This window comes from Pleurodeles waltl, chromosome 5 (genome assembly GCF_031143425.1).
Source record: "Pleurodeles waltl isolate 20211129_DDA chromosome 5, aPleWal1.hap1.20221129, whole genome shotgun sequence".
Taxonomy (NCBI): Eukaryota; Metazoa; Chordata; class Amphibia; order Caudata; family Salamandridae; genus Pleurodeles; species Pleurodeles waltl.
In genome coordinates this window covers 553,415,172-553,432,455 of record NC_090444.1, presented here as the reverse complement: position 1 = coordinate 553,432,455, position 17,284 = coordinate 553,415,172, and the positions used below count along the sequence as shown (strand labels likewise).

Below are 17,284 nucleotides of genomic sequence, written 5' to 3'. Positions count from 1 at the left end.
TCTATTGTTACCCAGTATTCAGATGTGTACTGACCTTTAAAGTATGGCGCGATATTGACATTTAAAGTATGGAGTGACAATTTCACCTGATCTTCTCTATTCCATACATACAGACATCTGAACCTAGCCATGGGTAGGAGGTGACAGCTCCACGTGTTCCAGCCCTTTCCAGACATTGTCACCATGGAGGAAAGGGACAAGCAATATTGTCTAAATAGGCAAGCTACCCTGGATTTGTTGCTACAAGAATTCCTTGCTTCCCTGATGAAAAACATCAACAGCTACATCCAATTCCCACGTCCAAAGGATTTGGCCACCGTGAAGGGAGAATTTTATGCTTTGGATGGAATATCACATGTGGATGGAGAAATAGATGGCATGTATATTGCCTTGATGCCACCACACAACAGAGGACAGGTCTACCGCAATCAAAAGAACTTCCATTCCATCAATGTGCAAGTTGTCTGCTTACCAGACTTATAGATCTTGTGAGTGTGCCCCCTTCCCTGGGTCAACACATGATACATTTATACTATGGAACAGAAAAATACCCATGCAGATGTTACAACTTAGACCAGAGAGGGCCTGGCTTGTTGGTAAGTACATGACTTGTTGATCTTTTGCCTGAATCCTAGTTTAGGAAGGGGCAATGTTTTGATATGTGACTGAAGTGTTGATTTGTTACTTCCGTGTAGGAAACGCAGTGTATCCTAACTGACTGTGGTTATTGGCACTGCTGAGGAACCCAACAAGCGAGGGGATGTCTGCTTTAATGAGCCCCATGGAAGAACATTGAAGATAGTGGAGCAAGCTTTCAGGCTCCTGAAGGCTAAGTTTAGGTACCTACACAAGTCTGGTGGGGACTACTTCAACTCACTCAAAAAGTGGTACCAAATCATGGTTTCCTGCAACATTTTCCATAATATTGCCCTGAGGAGAGACATCTCTTTAATTGCAGAGGAGGTAGACTGTGACGAGCCCCCGGGTAAGGATGTTGAAATGCAAATATCCCCTTTTTCATTTTAAGCTCCAGTGTCAGTACAAGTTGTACCCTAGGACACATACCTCTCTGCTATGGTAATACATTAGGAATGGTCAGTGCAGGAAAGGTCAAGGCAAAGATGTTAGTGGATTAGTTTCCCTACATTGGGTTATGTGGTCATTGATATAGATGAACTGTGCTTGTGCTAAGTATGTGTGTACTCATGACTTGTAAATTAATTTCAATTTAGGATGTGGTAAAAATAATTTTCCCTTGTTATTTTGTTTCTGAGTCCTTCACCATGTCATCTTCATTTGGACATTTCAACGTTGTGAGATTTACAGTAATGTGTTCCTGTTTTAAAGTACAAAGCGTACATGTGTTGATCCTGGGACAGACACCCACTTGGGATGGACAAATATTTTCCAAAGAAAACTTGCTCTTTGATAGCATGGCAGTTCTGAAGATTGTATCTGACCTGCTTTTTGTGTGATGGTGCTATCCAGGCAGTATGTGCCGCTTGAGTTGCTCAAACCACATGTGCATATCAAGCCCTAGCATACTGTTCTGCTTTCACATTGGCTAAATCTTCAATTTGTGGACTGTGAAGGTCATCATCATCATAGGTGATAGAACTGTTTGTTAGCACTCCACTGAATGGTAAATGTGTCATTACGCCAGATATTGCCACAGTGTCCTGTACTGGTCATGTGGTCTCAAATGTTGTCACTGCCATGATGTAGACTATTGGTGTTATCGATCTAGGATTCCTGTTGTGAGGGCAGGATGTATGATTCTAACTGAGGTCATGCATCAGTCATAGTTTGCCTATTTAATTTGTTCCCATTGCATGTTGTCCTTCTTCCGTGATATCAAGGTAGTGGAGCATGTAAACATGAATGTCACAGATATTGGGGTTAGGACTGATTTTTGAAAACCAGACTCCATTTCTACAAGGTCCCGTTGGTAACATCAGTATGTTCCACATACTAATTTCTATTTTATTTAGCAAATCTGAATGCAGTTAAAAATAAATTTCCAGTATCATTTATAGGAGTATTTACACCTACATTCACTCACAAAACTCAAGACCAATCATCTAAAAGAAAGTGTGAACAAATTATAAATAGGAGCCCCATGGATATTCTAGACAAAAACACTCCAGGGAGGACCAGCAGATGCTGACAAAGTACAAGAGAAGTAAAGTGGAATACTGCTCAAGTGCCAACTTTTAGGCACTAGTACAAACTGGATAGTCAGCCAGGGTGGATGAAGCCAAGGAGCTGGGTAGAACAATTAGGATATCTAGAGTTAAAACCATAAAAAATCTGGTAGTTAATGTTTTACATTCCTCTTCTACACTTAATTCCAGACTTGTGAGTATTAGTTCTGGGCTGTCTGCAATGTGCTAAACTAGGTCATGCCAAACATACCATTGGCCATGAGAAAGTCAAGTGACTAATACCTACTGCCACTGGGATTAGATGCAGACATAATTGGAATAAAAACAGTATATCCGGGAACTTGAAATAAGTGAAGTACAGAAAAAGATTGAAGGGAAAAGTTGGATATTTAAAAACACAAAAAAACTAATTCTTGCTATAGTCTCTAGTTTCACTGTCAGTCTCGTTGAGTACTGTTGTCATCACCAGGGCTTCTGTGACAGCATAAGGGTCACAACTGGCAGAAGGTTGGCGGTCTTCAAAGTGGCCAAAGCCTTCTTGGCCCACCTGCATGGGATGCGGATGCTAGCACCATGGTTGGCCACCCCAGCAGAAAACTCATGGATGCTGGAGATCTCATGTTGGCCAGTTAACCACCAGGAGTTGTCCTTGCCGCCTGGGGGGTCATACACACAGATGAGCTAGCTGTGCTTCTTACTGAACTTCCCAATGGCATCCTTGATGTGTTTGAGCCAACCTGACTTATACATAGCTTCCGTGCTGTAGTTAGTGTGACATTCAGCACTGTTCCACTTTCCAGTCATCGGCTTGGGATCCAGGGTAGCCACGACCCCAAAGTCTTCACACACCCAGTGCAGAATGACGCACGCCATCCAGAAGTGATCTCCCATGGTAATGCCTTTGCAGGGATCCACCTAGAAATCCCAGAAGGCATTACTTCAGCATTGGTCCCACAGATCTTGTGCCGGCATATAGGCACGCCTTGTAGTGGGACTCTACAATATCCCATCCATACACCTTGTCAGCACCAACACTGCAGCAGTATGGCACTTGGGGTCCTGGAAATCTGTTCTCTGGCCATCCATATGGATGTCTGTTTATACCCAACAGCATGTATTCCAGCTTCATGCCAAACCACAGGTGGCTGTCCTTCACCTTCTCCATCACAGTACTGTATGTGTGTCTCAGATTGTTCTCTGCTGGCTTCCTCTTGTACTATAGTACTTCACACATCACCAGCTTGTTGGGGTCCAAGCAGAAAGGATTCCTAAATATCTGGACTGGGACCAAGTACATGTCACTGTTGGAACCCTCTGCTTGGTAGGTACTGGAGCCATCCAAGTTCCATTCTGGACATCTTCTATGCACTTGGGTTTGCTGTCCAAAGTTTTGGTCTTGCAGCGGACGCCTTCCCCAGTGCCATCGATCCAGACATATGTGACCTTTACCTGATCCCCCTTGAGGAGTTTCAAGTACTGCTCCCGGACAGACTTGTTGAGCTTGGAGCCGCAAGAGACTGACATGGTGGCAGATCCGATTACTCCCGACAGCTCCAGTTGAGTGAGATGGAAGTGCCACATACATTCTCAATAAATTTGTTGACACTTTTCTTCTTTGTAATTGTAACATTTCTTTCCTAAATGGAGGTTCTATAGTTTCCCCAACATGATGGTGGAAGATGGACACGACAAAGGAAATGCCACAAATAATCAAACAAGGATGAAAACATGGTAGTAGAGCCAAATGGAGCCCAATGTCAAAAATACTACTGTCCTCTGAAAAGATAAATGTGTCCAAGAACCAGTCCACAGAGTGAATGGTAGGCACACAAGGAGGAAATTAGGTTTGTCTCTTAGAGGTGGTAGTGATGGTCTTGCCATCCTCTTCTGCTGGTCAGATGACCTTCTCAAGGGAGGATGGGGGACACAGGTGCAGGGGATGGATTTGTAGGGGCACGCTCCCTGTCTGTGGGTGGCAGTGTTGTACTTTGGTCAGATGTTGAGGGACCACAGACAGGGACAGATGGACTGGGAAAAGCCCTGCACATAATATGATGAATGTTATACATCACCCCAGTCAATGAGCACACATTGGAATTGATTTTCTGCATTTCCACATTGTTCTCCCTCTGCACCTGCCTAATGTCCCAGAGCTCATTAGGACCTGGCCTATCACGTCTTGGAATTGTTGGACTGATCCCAAGACTTGGTCAAGGGTGGTCTGGCTAACTAACACCCCAGTGGCCTCCCTTGACTGGCCCACACATTCCCTTGCATAACCTCTACTCCCACTAGCCTGTGCCCTTTAAGTGTGCCCCAAACCATTGTGCCATGGCAGAACTGGAGACTGAGGTGGTCATTCCGACCGTGGCGGTCGGCGGTGAAGCGGCGGTAAGACCGCCAACAGGCTGGCGTTCTTTTTTCATGAATTCTGACCATGGCGGTTACCGCCATGGTCAGCCGCCGCTTCACCGTTCCAACCGCCACGGCGGTAACGACCGCCGGGCTGGAGACCTGGGTCTCCAGCCCGGCGGTCGTCACATACCGCCGGCGGTATTCCAACCCGCCTGACCCCGGCTTACCGCCATGGATTTCATGCGGTTTGGGACCGCCATGAAATCCATGGCGGTAAGCACTATCAGTGCCAGGGAATCCCTTCCCTGGCACTGATAGGGGTCTCCCCCACCCCCAACCCCCACCCCGACTCCCTCCCCTACCCCCTCCACCACCCCTGCCACCCCCAAAAGGTTGCAGGACCCTCCTCCCCAACCCGATCCCCAACATATACACACACATACACGCACGCAATCATGCACGCACTCATGCACATACACACACCCCCCGCATTCATGCACGCACTCATGCACATACACACACCCCCCGCATTCATGCACGCACTCACACGCCCCCTCAACATACACACACGCACACCCCCATGCACGCACACAACTCACAACTCACAACACCTCCCCACCCCCCTTCCCTAACGGACGATCACCTTACCTGTTCCGGTGATCCTCCGGGAGGGAACGGGACCCATGGGGGCAGCTCCGCCGACACCGCCACGCCAACAGAACACCGGCCACAGTGAATCACAGGTCGTGATTCGCTGGGTGGTGTTCTGTTGGCGTGGCAGTGGAGGTGGAGCTACCTATGGCTGTTGGCGGCTCTTCGTCCGGAAACGGGCGGAGCGCTGCCAACGGTCATAATGGCCCGTGCGGAAGACCGCCAGCACTGGCGGTCTTCCGTACGGCGGTCCCTCGACGGTCTATTGAAAAGACCGCCGAGGTTGGAATGACCACCTGAGTTGTTTGTGGCTCAACAGGAGTCAGGAATGGGGGTGCACAGGATTGGTGTGTTGGTTCCCGGTGCAGAGGAAGTGGAGGAGTCCTCACTCTGAGGTCTTGTTGTAGCTGAGGTGGGAGGTGTAGCTATGGACTGGGTTTGACTCACTGGAGCTGTGTGGCTAGACAGACCAGATAGACGAGCTTGCTCCTCAACATCCGCACTGGCAGCATTGGAGTCCACACGAAGGCTTTCTCCTGGGCTGGAGTGGAGGTGTCTTGGCTGGCAGATGATGATGCACTGGGCCGGGTGGTTGGACCTGTGAAGGATACAGAGGATATGTTTTTAAAGCATAGTTCGTGCATTTGATGTGTCTCTGTGTACAAAAGAGCCAACCAAAAACCTATAAAGAGTGAGATTGACTGATTGAACCTTTGTGTCATTTTCATTGTTTTACTCATGCAGTCTGATTTACACAGATGACAACTCCAGTGCTGACCTTGTAGTGATGTCCTGAAATGCCAAATTGTTAGGTCAGATTTGTAGGTTACATGTGACAGACATTGAACCCAACAAGTGGTGAGTAGATTAGAGTGCTGGACCATTCCATGGCCTAGTAGGCTGCAACACCTTGGATACAAAGTGGTTTGTAATGTGCACAATACTCTAATTCTGTTCAGCATGCCACAATACATTTTTGGATATCTTGGATTTAACAGACAATGAATAATGTTAGCATTTTCATCAATTCAATGTAGCTATGGGCAGGTGTCAACATGGTTGAGATACCCCAGAAGTAATATTGTAATCCAGAATGCGACATGGCGACTGACAAATGCACTCGTTTTTGTAATGCGTGAGCATATGGAAGTAAAAACAGTGTAACATTACATTCCACTATTGTTTTTCAAATCCAATCACAGAGCATCATGGTAGTAGCAGTCATCTGTTGACACCATGGACAATACTTGTTTGAGAAATAAGTTACACATATCACTTTCAAAGACTATCTTAACGATGTAAACACGTTTGCAACTTGTACACACATATGGATATAATGTGCCTAGGAGAAAATAAAATTTAGGAACACCATATTCTCCTATGAAAATGGATGCAATTTTAGACCTGTTTTTGTGAGCACAACAACATACATTGATAGAGAGTAATGTGCGGAGCTCATACAGGGATGTTCCATTAGGAACTACACACAATCTGACTATCCATGTTGCATTATGTTAAAAGGAGAGCTGCTCCCATGTTACAGCTAATTTGTATGGCACAAGAGGTTTTGTTTAGTCAAAATTAGCTATATCTATGTTGCTAAGGGTGTTGCAGCAATCTGAAAGTCTACCTTAATGGAAGGATTCTATTGGTGATTAGGAAGACATACATAGGTCGGACTTACCAGTCTGCACTCCACCAGGGATTACAGTCAAGCCTTCAGGATGGAGGATTTGCAAGACCTTCTCCTCCCAGGGAAAGAGCTATAATCGGGGCAGAAAAAGAACCACCACAGTCCTCTGAGACTCCAAGTGGCACTTGGAGGCCAGTGAGCAAACCTTCCCCCGCAGGTCATTCCACCTCTTTGTAATCTCCTCCCATGTGTGCAGGTTGTTGGCTACTGCATTCACTCTGCCAACTAATCTGGTCCACATTTGCCTTTTCTGCAAAATGGTTGTATTTTGGACATGTGCTCCAAACAATTGAGGCTCTACTCTAATAATTTCATCCACCATGAAAGACAGTTCTCCTTCTGTAAAATTGAGATTTCTTCTCCCTGCCATTGTGAAATATATCTAAACAAAACTACTGCTCAAAAAATTAATTTGATCTAAAAAAAAAAACACAGAGGGAGAGGTAAACAGAATAAAAAAAACTATCTCCTATGTTGTGGGTTTGGCTGGCTGTTTGGTCTTCAACAAGGGAATGGCAAAGGATCATGGTCTGAAATGGAGTATGTTTTATAGTGTATTTTGCAGGTGTTCACAATTGTCCAATTTGCAACAGGTGTGGGCTACTGGCATCCAACCAATGGCCACAGCCATGGTACTATACTGAATGTGCCCCGCAACTGACTCCCACCATCATGGGCCCGCCGCTGACACACCGTCAGCACAACTGTGTGGTCTAAATAGGCAACAGAGTGCTAATCATCGGCATTGGAGTCCACTGAGTCAACTGCAAGATGCAGCTGGTGTGACGAAGTACACTCCGTCATGGCGGTCTTTGGCTTAGCCGTAATACATCTAAATACTGTGGGCCAGAAACCTCTGACGTGATGGTCTTTCCAGTCCCACTGCCGACAGGGTTTGGCGGTAAGACTGCCAATATCTAAATCAGGTCCTGGGGGCCTGATTTAGAACTAGGCAGATTGCTTACTCTATCACAATGGTGATGGATATTCTGCCATCCGAAATCTAGAACCCTTAGAATATAATGGGATTTCAGTTTTGGTGGATGGGATAGCTGTCACCGTTGCAAAGGAGTAATCCATCCATCAAATTCTAAATCAGGCCCTTTCTTTCTGTTGCAGATTAAAAGAGAGTCAGGTTTAGATTCCAGAAATTGAGTGCCGGAGATGAGCGCCCTCATGTTGCTCAGTGTGATAAGAGAAACAATCCCAGAGAAGCTGCAAGGAGCCCCAGGGAGAGTTCTCTTTTCTTTGGGAAGAGAAGGGCACCCTGAAATGGGTTCACCCTGGGAAAGGGATCTGAGCATTAGAAAGTATTGCTATCTGGTGAATATTTGCTGATAGTTGAAAATCTAGTGGAAATGGGGTAAATCTTGTGCAGTATATTTTACACGAGTCATAACTCAAAGTGCAAACAGTACAAGCAATAAATCACTGTCCAGGCAAATATTTGCTTTTATATGAAAAAAGTCTATTTTATTTTTAACTTTAGACACAAAGAAATGAGACATTCAAATGTAACAACACAATCCCCCTTGAGACTGGGGCTCTGGTAGGAGTCAGATGAATTGCTGCCCCACCCTCCTTTGTATAATGTATTCAGGCTTCTTCCCCATTCACTGGTGGCTGCATCACAGAGTGAAAACTATTAGGCCATATTGAAAGGTTTGCCCTTTTGACCCTTTTGGATCTAAGGGGGTCATTATGAACACGGCAGTAAACAATAGACCACCAGCCCACTTGAGACCCCGCCGGCCGCATTCTCTGAACATTCTGCTGGGCCGGCGGATGGAAACATTGTTTCCAGGGCTGGCGGGGGAACCCGGCAGGGAAAGGCTGCGGGAAACAGGGTACATTATCCAGAGGGCAGTGCTGCTTGCCACAGGCGGCCACAGGCGGCCCTCCATGTGTACATTATATATAGCGGTTCAGACCGCCATGCTGGTGGTGGTCTTTTCCGCCGCCGGCATGGCAACCTGAACCGCCGGGGTTCACAATGAGACCCTTAGTCAGAAGTGTCAATGGTGCCACAGCACCATTAGCAGTGAGTTCCCCTGGGGCCCAACTGACCCAGTTCACGTCATACCCACTCTCGCTGCACAGAAGAGTTCAGTGATGCAGCAGGTGCCTTCAAACACAGATCCTGTGAGTCCTGCTTAGTTCGGAGAGGTCAGGCTGCCACATGTCAGAGCAGCTTTCTGCTTGTGAAGATGTGGTAAGTTGACTTTGCTCAAGGAAGGGGGTGGAGAAATCCTTTCTTTAACTCCTGACTGGTGCCAGTGAGGGTGCAACGCCATCTACAGCCTCTCCGGCAGTCCTCAGTGGTGAGTCCGGAGGCAGCTCCCTCGCAGTGCAGGTCCAACAAGCTGATTGCAGCCTCTATCTCTTCCTTGGACAATGTCTCAAATCCTTTGGCAACCCTGGTACCAGAGTTATCCAGATGCAGGCTCTCCCAGCAGACAAGCCCTGGCCCAGGAAGTCACAAATGTTGGCCCTTTTTGAAGGGGTAACATTACCAGTGGCCTTCTCTGGCATACAAGGTGCCACAGCATGGCGCATGGTCCTCAAGACAAGGCTCAGCCCTCACTGTAGGAGTCCCCACTGGACCTTGATCCCTTCAACACTCTCCTCTTCCTCACAGGGCACACTCACCCATCACCCCTCACCGCTCACCCCCTCACCCATCAGGGAGACGAGCAGGCCTGGACCCCCAGTCCTGGTTGCAGGCAGAAGTCTTGCAGAGCTTCCCCTTCTCACACGCCCATCTGGCTGCTTGTAGTCTGTTTTCAGATACCAAATGTGATGTAGGTTCGGGGTCTTTAAAGTTGTAAGTTTAGGTTCTGCTTCTTTTGATGTGGGCACTTCTCCTTTTCATTGTCCTTCATGAAAGAGGTCTCCCAGAACAGGTACTACCTCCAAGCTAATTGTCCACAACACAATTCATGGGAGTGATCAGCCTTCACATGTGACTGTCAGTCACAGTGATATGTGCATCAAAAGGTTAATCCCAGACCCCTGCCTTATTCTTTTTGATTCTCCTAACAGCCCCATCTCCCTTCCTGAGATATCACCTGATCCATTCCTTGTTATCCATCACTGAATCACAGAACAGTCTTTGAGAATGTAAAGAGAGTTTCTTCCTTTTCCCTCCAGTGTGTCCCCACCCAGCTCACTGGAATGCAGCAGTACACAAATCTGTCTGGGGGAATTACTCTCCTCCTCATATTTTCACCATGTAGGCCAGTACTTCCCAAAATGGAACCCAGGGTCCTCTATACACTGTACCATCGCAGGCATACTCACTCTGTGTACATTCTTAGCACACTTTCTGTTCGCATTCATATATTTATAAATTGTGCCCTTACATGTACACATGCATTCAGCACACACACGCAGTCTGCATGCACTGTTCAGGAGTGAAGCGGATTCACCACTGCTAACCAGTGCTAAAGTGCATATGCTCTCTCCCTTAACCATGGTAACATTGGTTCATTCCCAAATGGCATAGTTGATTGTCTTGTAAGTCCCTAGTAAAGTGCACTACCTGTGCCCAGGGCCTGTAAATTGAATGCTACTAGTGGGCCTGCAGCACTAGTTGTGCCACCCACATAAGTAGCACCTTAACCATGTCTCAGGCTTGCCATTGCAAGGTCTGTAAGTGCAGTTTCACTGTCACTTGGCATACTTTTCTAAATATAAGTCACCCATAAAATAGGCCCTAGGTAACCCATAGGGCAGGGTGAATATGTAGGTAAAAGGCAGGGCATGTGCATGTTTGTTTTATATGTTCTGGTAGTGGAAAACTCCTAAATAAATCAATTTTCCACTATTGTGAAGCCTGCTCCTTTCATAGGATAGCATTAGGACTACCCTCATATACTGTTTGAGTGGTAGATTCTGATCAGAAAGGGGTAACCAGGTCATATTTAGTATGGCCAGAATGGTAATAGAACATACTGCTTATTGGTGAGGGTGAGTTTTATATTACTATTTTAGAAATGCCACTTTTAGAAAGTGAGCATTTTTCTGCACTTAAAATTCATCTGTGCCTTACAGCCTGTCTCCAATCGATGTCTGGGCTAGGCTGGTTGACAGCTTCCTTGTGCATTCCACCCAGACAACCACAAAAACAGGACACTCAGTGACACCTGCACTCATCTGCATACTGAATGGGTCTTCCTAGGCTGGAAGGGTGGATGAGCTGGCACTCACATATCAAAAGCTAGTGTCCGGCTCTCACACAATGGACTGCCAAACCCCATACTGGGACCCTGGCAATACAGACCTGTACTGAAAGGGAAACTTGTGCACCATTCTTTGAAGTCTCCCCCACTTGTAAGACATTTTGGGGTATATAAACTGGAACCCTGACCCCATCATCTGAGACACTTCTGGACCTGAACCTGCAACGTGTCAAGAGGAAATGCCTGTCTGCCCATAGAACTCATCTGGATTGCTTTGCTGAGACGGACTGCTGCCCAGCTGTTGCCCTGCTACCCTGCTGCTCTCTCACTTCACTGACAAGTGCTCTCCAAGGGCTTGGATTGAGATGGCCTCCTATTTTCTGAAGTCTCAGGGCCAAAAAGACTTCATCTCTTCAGGAAACTCCTCGTGCACTGAAAATTGACACACACCTGCCGGAAATGACGCACACCCTGCCTTGCGACAAGAAAATCGCCATACAGCTGAAATGGAACAACGCAGCCCGACTTCACGATTGAAGATTTGACGCAGTGACTGCCTTGTGACAGAAAATTCGATGTGCAGCCCTACCGGATCATTGCAGAGCTGAACCGGAACGACGCAGCCGATTCCACGATTTGAAAATCAACGCAGCACCTGCTGTGCTACAGAAAATTCGACACATCGCCCTCCAGATTGATGCAATGCCAGTGACTTATTGCAGCGTGCTCAGGATTTCCCTGCATCATCCCTGGGCATCAAAAAGATCCCCGCATCGCAATGAAGAACCAAGAATGCCTGCCGAAAAACAACACAAAGCCCCTTGCAGCGTGGAAAGAAAGGACACATCGCCTGTGCCACATTGCAAAACCCGACACCCACCCTATTTTTCAACGCATCTCCTCTGCGGTCGTCCGTAGCTTTTTGCACCTTGCAAACAGCGAATTTGGCTGTTTGCGACGTGCAAAAAGCACTTCCCGATGCACAAACCCAGTTTTGCAATACGGTAACATTGTTACCGAATCGCAAAACGGGTTTGCGACTCACAATTAGGAAGGGGTGTTCCCTTCCCAATTGTGACTCGCAGTGCGATGTAGGATTGCTTTGTGACTGTGAACGCGGTCGCAAAGCAATTGCAGTTACCACCAGTGTCACACTGGTGGTAACACATTCGCAAACAGAAAGGGGTCCCCCGGGACCCCTTCCCCTTTGTGAATGTCACAGAAAACATTTTTTCACAGCAAGCAGTGGTCCTATGACCACTGCCTGCTCTGAAAAAATTAAACAAAAACCTTTCATTTTTTGTTTTTGTAATCCTTCTTTTTTCCTTTAAGGAAAACTGGCTGCATTACAAAAAAAAAACTGCTTGATTGAAAAGCAGTCACAGACATGGTGGTGTGCTGTCTCCAGCAGGCCACCTTCCCTGTGAGGGCCGCCATTCCCAAGGGGGTCACAAGTTGCGACCTACCTCATGAATATTCATTCAAAAGTTATTACAACTGTCTTGTGGCAATTATGTATACAAAGTGATGTGTCATGGCCAGAGCTCAGCTAGCACTGAGGATTTCAACGCCAATCCCTCCTCATCCTCGATAGCGTCAATTCACCCTGAGGAAGTATCTCAAGACCTGTAAACAAGAGAGTACAGAGAAAAAGGCGAAAGTGGGCAAAAAAGAAGAAAGAGGGACATCCTACTGGAAGATGATATCTGTGAGTAGGCAAAAATAAAATTATACTGGGGTCATTCCTGTTATTTCAGAAATTTTATGATGCACTTGTTATACAAATTTACAAAAATTATGCCATTACAACACTTCACATATTGATGCATCATTTGTGGTATAAATTTACCACAAATGTGCAATTTGTGAGAAAACATAGCAAACTCACATGAACAACTGAGCACGAGAAGCTGTTGTTCATAGGGCTTTTGTTTAAATGAGTCCTTGCACCAAAAATTGACACTATGATGCATTTTGCACAAAAGCATGAAATTAAAGATTTGCATTTCACATAATTTCACATACTTTTGCTGTAATTTTGTGCATTTACCTGAAAGCAAATCACTGTAAATCTGTGCACCCCTAATTATATCACAGTGTCAGTGTTTACAAGCTCCGTTATGTCTGGGAGCTCTTATGAGAAGCTCACATGTGCCTGGTCTCTCTGGTTAGTAATAAGCTGGTGCTATCCGGTCAGAGGCTGGTCAGAGCCAACTGGTTTGCAGCTGGTGAGGGCAATCTAGTCAGTGGCTGGTGAACCAGACTGCAAGAGGGTCAGCCGGCATAGACATATTCAAATAGTAGCTTCTTTCCACTTGATAGTCAATGGAAAATGGCTTCATAGGTGGTCCCAGTGGGACCAGTGGCCTTACCCCAACTCACCTAACCAGGCCTGGTTTCCAGGAAGGTTGATAGCATCCATGGGCATTCAGCTCTCATTGACTGAACTGGCAGTTCTAGAAAGGAACAGGATGTGACTGACTCAAATAAACCTAAGTGAGAGGTCCATGAACCTTACACAGTTGTTGGGGGCTTGGCTCCTCACCAGGAATGTTCCAGAGTCTATGGTGGTTATTATGACAATGGCGGTGACTGTTAAAGTGGCAGTAATACCTTCAACAGACTGGCGGTAATTACCGCCAAATTATGACTATGGCGGAGATAACTCCCATAGGCAGCCAATGTACCACACCAACCGCCAGGGTGTTAGCACCACAGCTGCAGCCATCAACAGCCAGGCCGTAACACCCACCATATTATGACATAGCAAAAGGCCATGATTTCCAAGGTGGTACCAACGCCATCAAAAGCCTGGCGGAAACATTGCACAGAAGATGAAAGACTCACCATCAGAGACACAGAGAAGATCAATGACGCCATGGAACCAGAACTTCAAGTCTTCCCGATGCTCTTCTACGCCATGCTCCACCTGGAACACCAACTCCGACGAAAATGATGACAGTGAGCACAGCCGCCTAGCACACAAGGGAGGGAGGAAAAGGAGAGTGACACACACACGCACAACACACACCATTCACACACACACACACACACACCATACACACAACCAGCTGCAGAGGAAAACCAGTGTCACAAGACCCATGTCATAATTATGCAAGGACAACATATAGGTATAACTGATATTGTAATTTGATGCCAACAGCCACCATATTGTCCATGTGATAAAATAAATTGGCGTAAATGTTCAGAAAGGGCCAATGGCCAGTCCAAAGTACAAAAGGCCGTAAGGCTACAGGATACAGTACAAGCCCCAACTTGTTCCCCGACAATATCCACACTACACTGTGCAGGGGCATCAAGTTGGAAAAGGGCAGGCACATCAGGTGGCACCTCAGCTGAAGTGGGGAGCTAGCCCACTGGTGCTGGAGGGGGATCCATGCCCAATTTCCTTTGCTGGGGAGTGCAAGGTCATAGTCCCGGAGGTGAGGAAATTGCCCACTGGTTCTGGAGGGGGCTCCATCCCATTTTCCTTTGCTGGTGAGTGCAAGGTCACAGTCTCTGAAATGGGGAACTTGCCCACTGGTTCTGGAGGGAGCTCCATGCCCATTTTCCTTGGCTTGGGAGTGCAAGGTCACAGTCCCTGAGGTGGGGAACTTGCCTACTGGTTCTGGAGGGGGCTCCATGCCCATTTCCTTTTGCTTGGGAGTGCTAGGTCACAGTCTGTGAGGTGGGGAACATGCCCACTGGTTCTGGAGGGAGCTTCTTGTACAACAGTCCCTGGAGGGTGGGCTACATGCCCTCTGCTAGTGGTGAGGTCTGCTGTGTCCCAGATGGAGGTGAGGGCTGCTGTGTCCCAGCTGGAGGTAAGGGCTGCTATGTCTCAGCTGGAGGTGAGGGCTGCTGTGTCCCAGCTGGAGATGAGGGCTCCTTGTCCACTGCTGTTGGAGGTGTTACCCTGCCAGCCTCTGCTGGAGCTGAAGGCTCCTTGCCCACTGCTGTTGGAGGTGTTACCCTGCCAGCCTCTGCTGGAGGTGAGGGCTCCTTGCGCACTGCTGCTGGAGGGGGCCTCTTGCCTCTCTTATTTGGTGGAGTGGGAACCTTCTCTTTCATGGGTGGTGGAGTGAGATCCTTCTCTTTCCTGGGTGGTGGAGTGGGATTCTTCCCTTTTTTGGGTGGTGGAGTGGGATCCTTCCCTTTCTTAGGTGGTAGAGTGGGATCCTTCCCTTTCTTGCCTACATGACTAGGAGGTACCTCCACTGTCCCCGTGGACTGTTTGGCTGAGGTGCTGGGCTGGGTCATTGGGACCCTGCTCTTACGGGCAAGACAGAGTGGAGTGGAAGGGAAGAGGTCAAGTTGGGTAAGGAAAAGCTTCCTAGGGACGGTGAGGCGGGATGAGGGAGGAGGGATGGGAGTGGAGGTTGAGGGAGTGGCTGTTGGAGGTGTACGTCTGCTGGACTTGGGTGCAGATGCATGGGCAATGTGCTGATGTGAGATTGATGGCTATTGGGAGTCTGAGTTTGTGCGTTTGTGTCTCTTAGTGGGGTGGGAGAGGGCACAGGAGACACATTGATGGATGTAGTGGAGGTGTCTGCAAGTGAGGTGTGTGTACTGCTTGGTGTGGTGATGGGGGTGGTGGCTGTTGATGCAGTGCATGCAGGTGTGAGTGCGGATGTGACTGTGAGGGAGGAGTAGGAGGGGGGACAGTGGAGGCAGTGGATGTTGTTGTGTGTGCTACTGTCTGTTGTTTGTTGTTTGTTTGAGTGCTCGTGGTCTGAAGTGCGCTGCCTGTGTTTGTCTGTGCCGCTCTTGTGTGATGTTTTGTGTGCATGCTTGTCTGTATGTCTGCTTGGGATGGGATGGGGTTGAGGAGACTGGGACTGGGAAGTGGTAGTTGGAGGGGGGATCGTAGGAACAGGGATGATGGCTGCCATCAGAGAGGAGACCAGAGCCTGAAACGATCTCTGTTTGGCCGCCATACCACTGTGGATTCCCTCCAGGAATGTATTGCATTGCCGCGTCTGGGATGCCAGCCCCTGGATGGCATTCACAATGGTAGACTGCCCTACAGAGATGGATCTCAGGAGGCCAATAGCCTCCTCACTGAGGGCAGCAGGGCTGACTGGGGCAGGGCCTCAGGTGCCTGGGGCAAAGGAGCTGCCCACCCACCTGGGTGAGTGGGCATGTGCAACTAGTGAGGGGCTACTGGGAGGGCGGTGCCGGTATGGGGGTGGTCCCAGAGGTGTCTGCCACCACCATGGAGCTCCATCAGGGGAGGAATCAATCAGTGTTGTCACCCGCTGTGGTGCTCTCCACGCCTACTGTCCCACTGGTTCCTTCTGCGTCAGTGGACTCTGGCTCCTGGGTCCTGTGGGATGCAGCTCCCTCTGTCGCCGGTGCCCCTGTTCCTCCAATAGATGATGCTAATGCACACATGGACAGGATGACAGAAGAAAAAAGGGAAAGAGAGAGAAAGGGAGCACTGGGTCAATTACAGCACCAACACCACAGATGGCATACACATTACCGTCACACACAGGGATCAGGATTGAGTACATGTATCACACTGGCATTCCATTGGCTAGGTACCACAGCAAGAGGAGAGCCAAACACCGCCAACTGCACCCCTCCTGGGACCCCTTAAGCCCTGTCTGACATGGAATGCAACCTAGTGAGGCTACCAGATTTTGCAATACACCCATTACCCTTGAGCTGGATCATTCACTACATCTGACCTGGCATTAAGGGGCACCCACTAACGGACACCCACCACCAGGATCCCATGCCACCTACCAATTATAGTTGTAACACCCACTGTACACACCCCCTTGTGGCTGCTGTGATGCCCTCAAGCGCCCATCCAGCTCTGGGTAGGCCACCGCCAGTATCCGAGCCATCAAGTGGGGGTCAGGTTCTGACGGGCACCCTGCCCTCATTGGGAGGGCATCCTCAGCTGGGCCTCTGCGATCTTCCGGGCCCACAGTTTCAGTTCCTCCCACCTTTTCCTACAGTGGGTGCTCCGCTGCTGTAGACCCCCAGGGTCTGCATGTCCTTGGTGATGACATGCCACAATCCCTTCTTCTGATGGGCCCTGACCTGCAGCGGTAATACAGACAGGAGGAAACCATTACACATACAATCCAGCCTGTCACACATATGGATCACAAATCCAATTTCCATCTCCGTTGGCACACACATCACCCGTCACCCGCCATGTACACTACCACCAGACATACCACCTCCCCAAATGACACGATGCTTGCACACACATCTCCATGCAA

The 17,284-nt window shown here is 48.1% G+C and overlaps 1 pseudogene; it reads right to left on the bottom strand.

Annotated features, from left to right (window-relative positions):
- Positions 1-2,571: 2,571 nt before the first annotated feature.
- On the bottom strand, positions 2,572-3,689 carry LOC138297285 (glutamine synthetase-like; annotated as a pseudogene).
- Between the last annotated feature and the right edge of the window lie 13,595 nt (positions 3,690-17,284).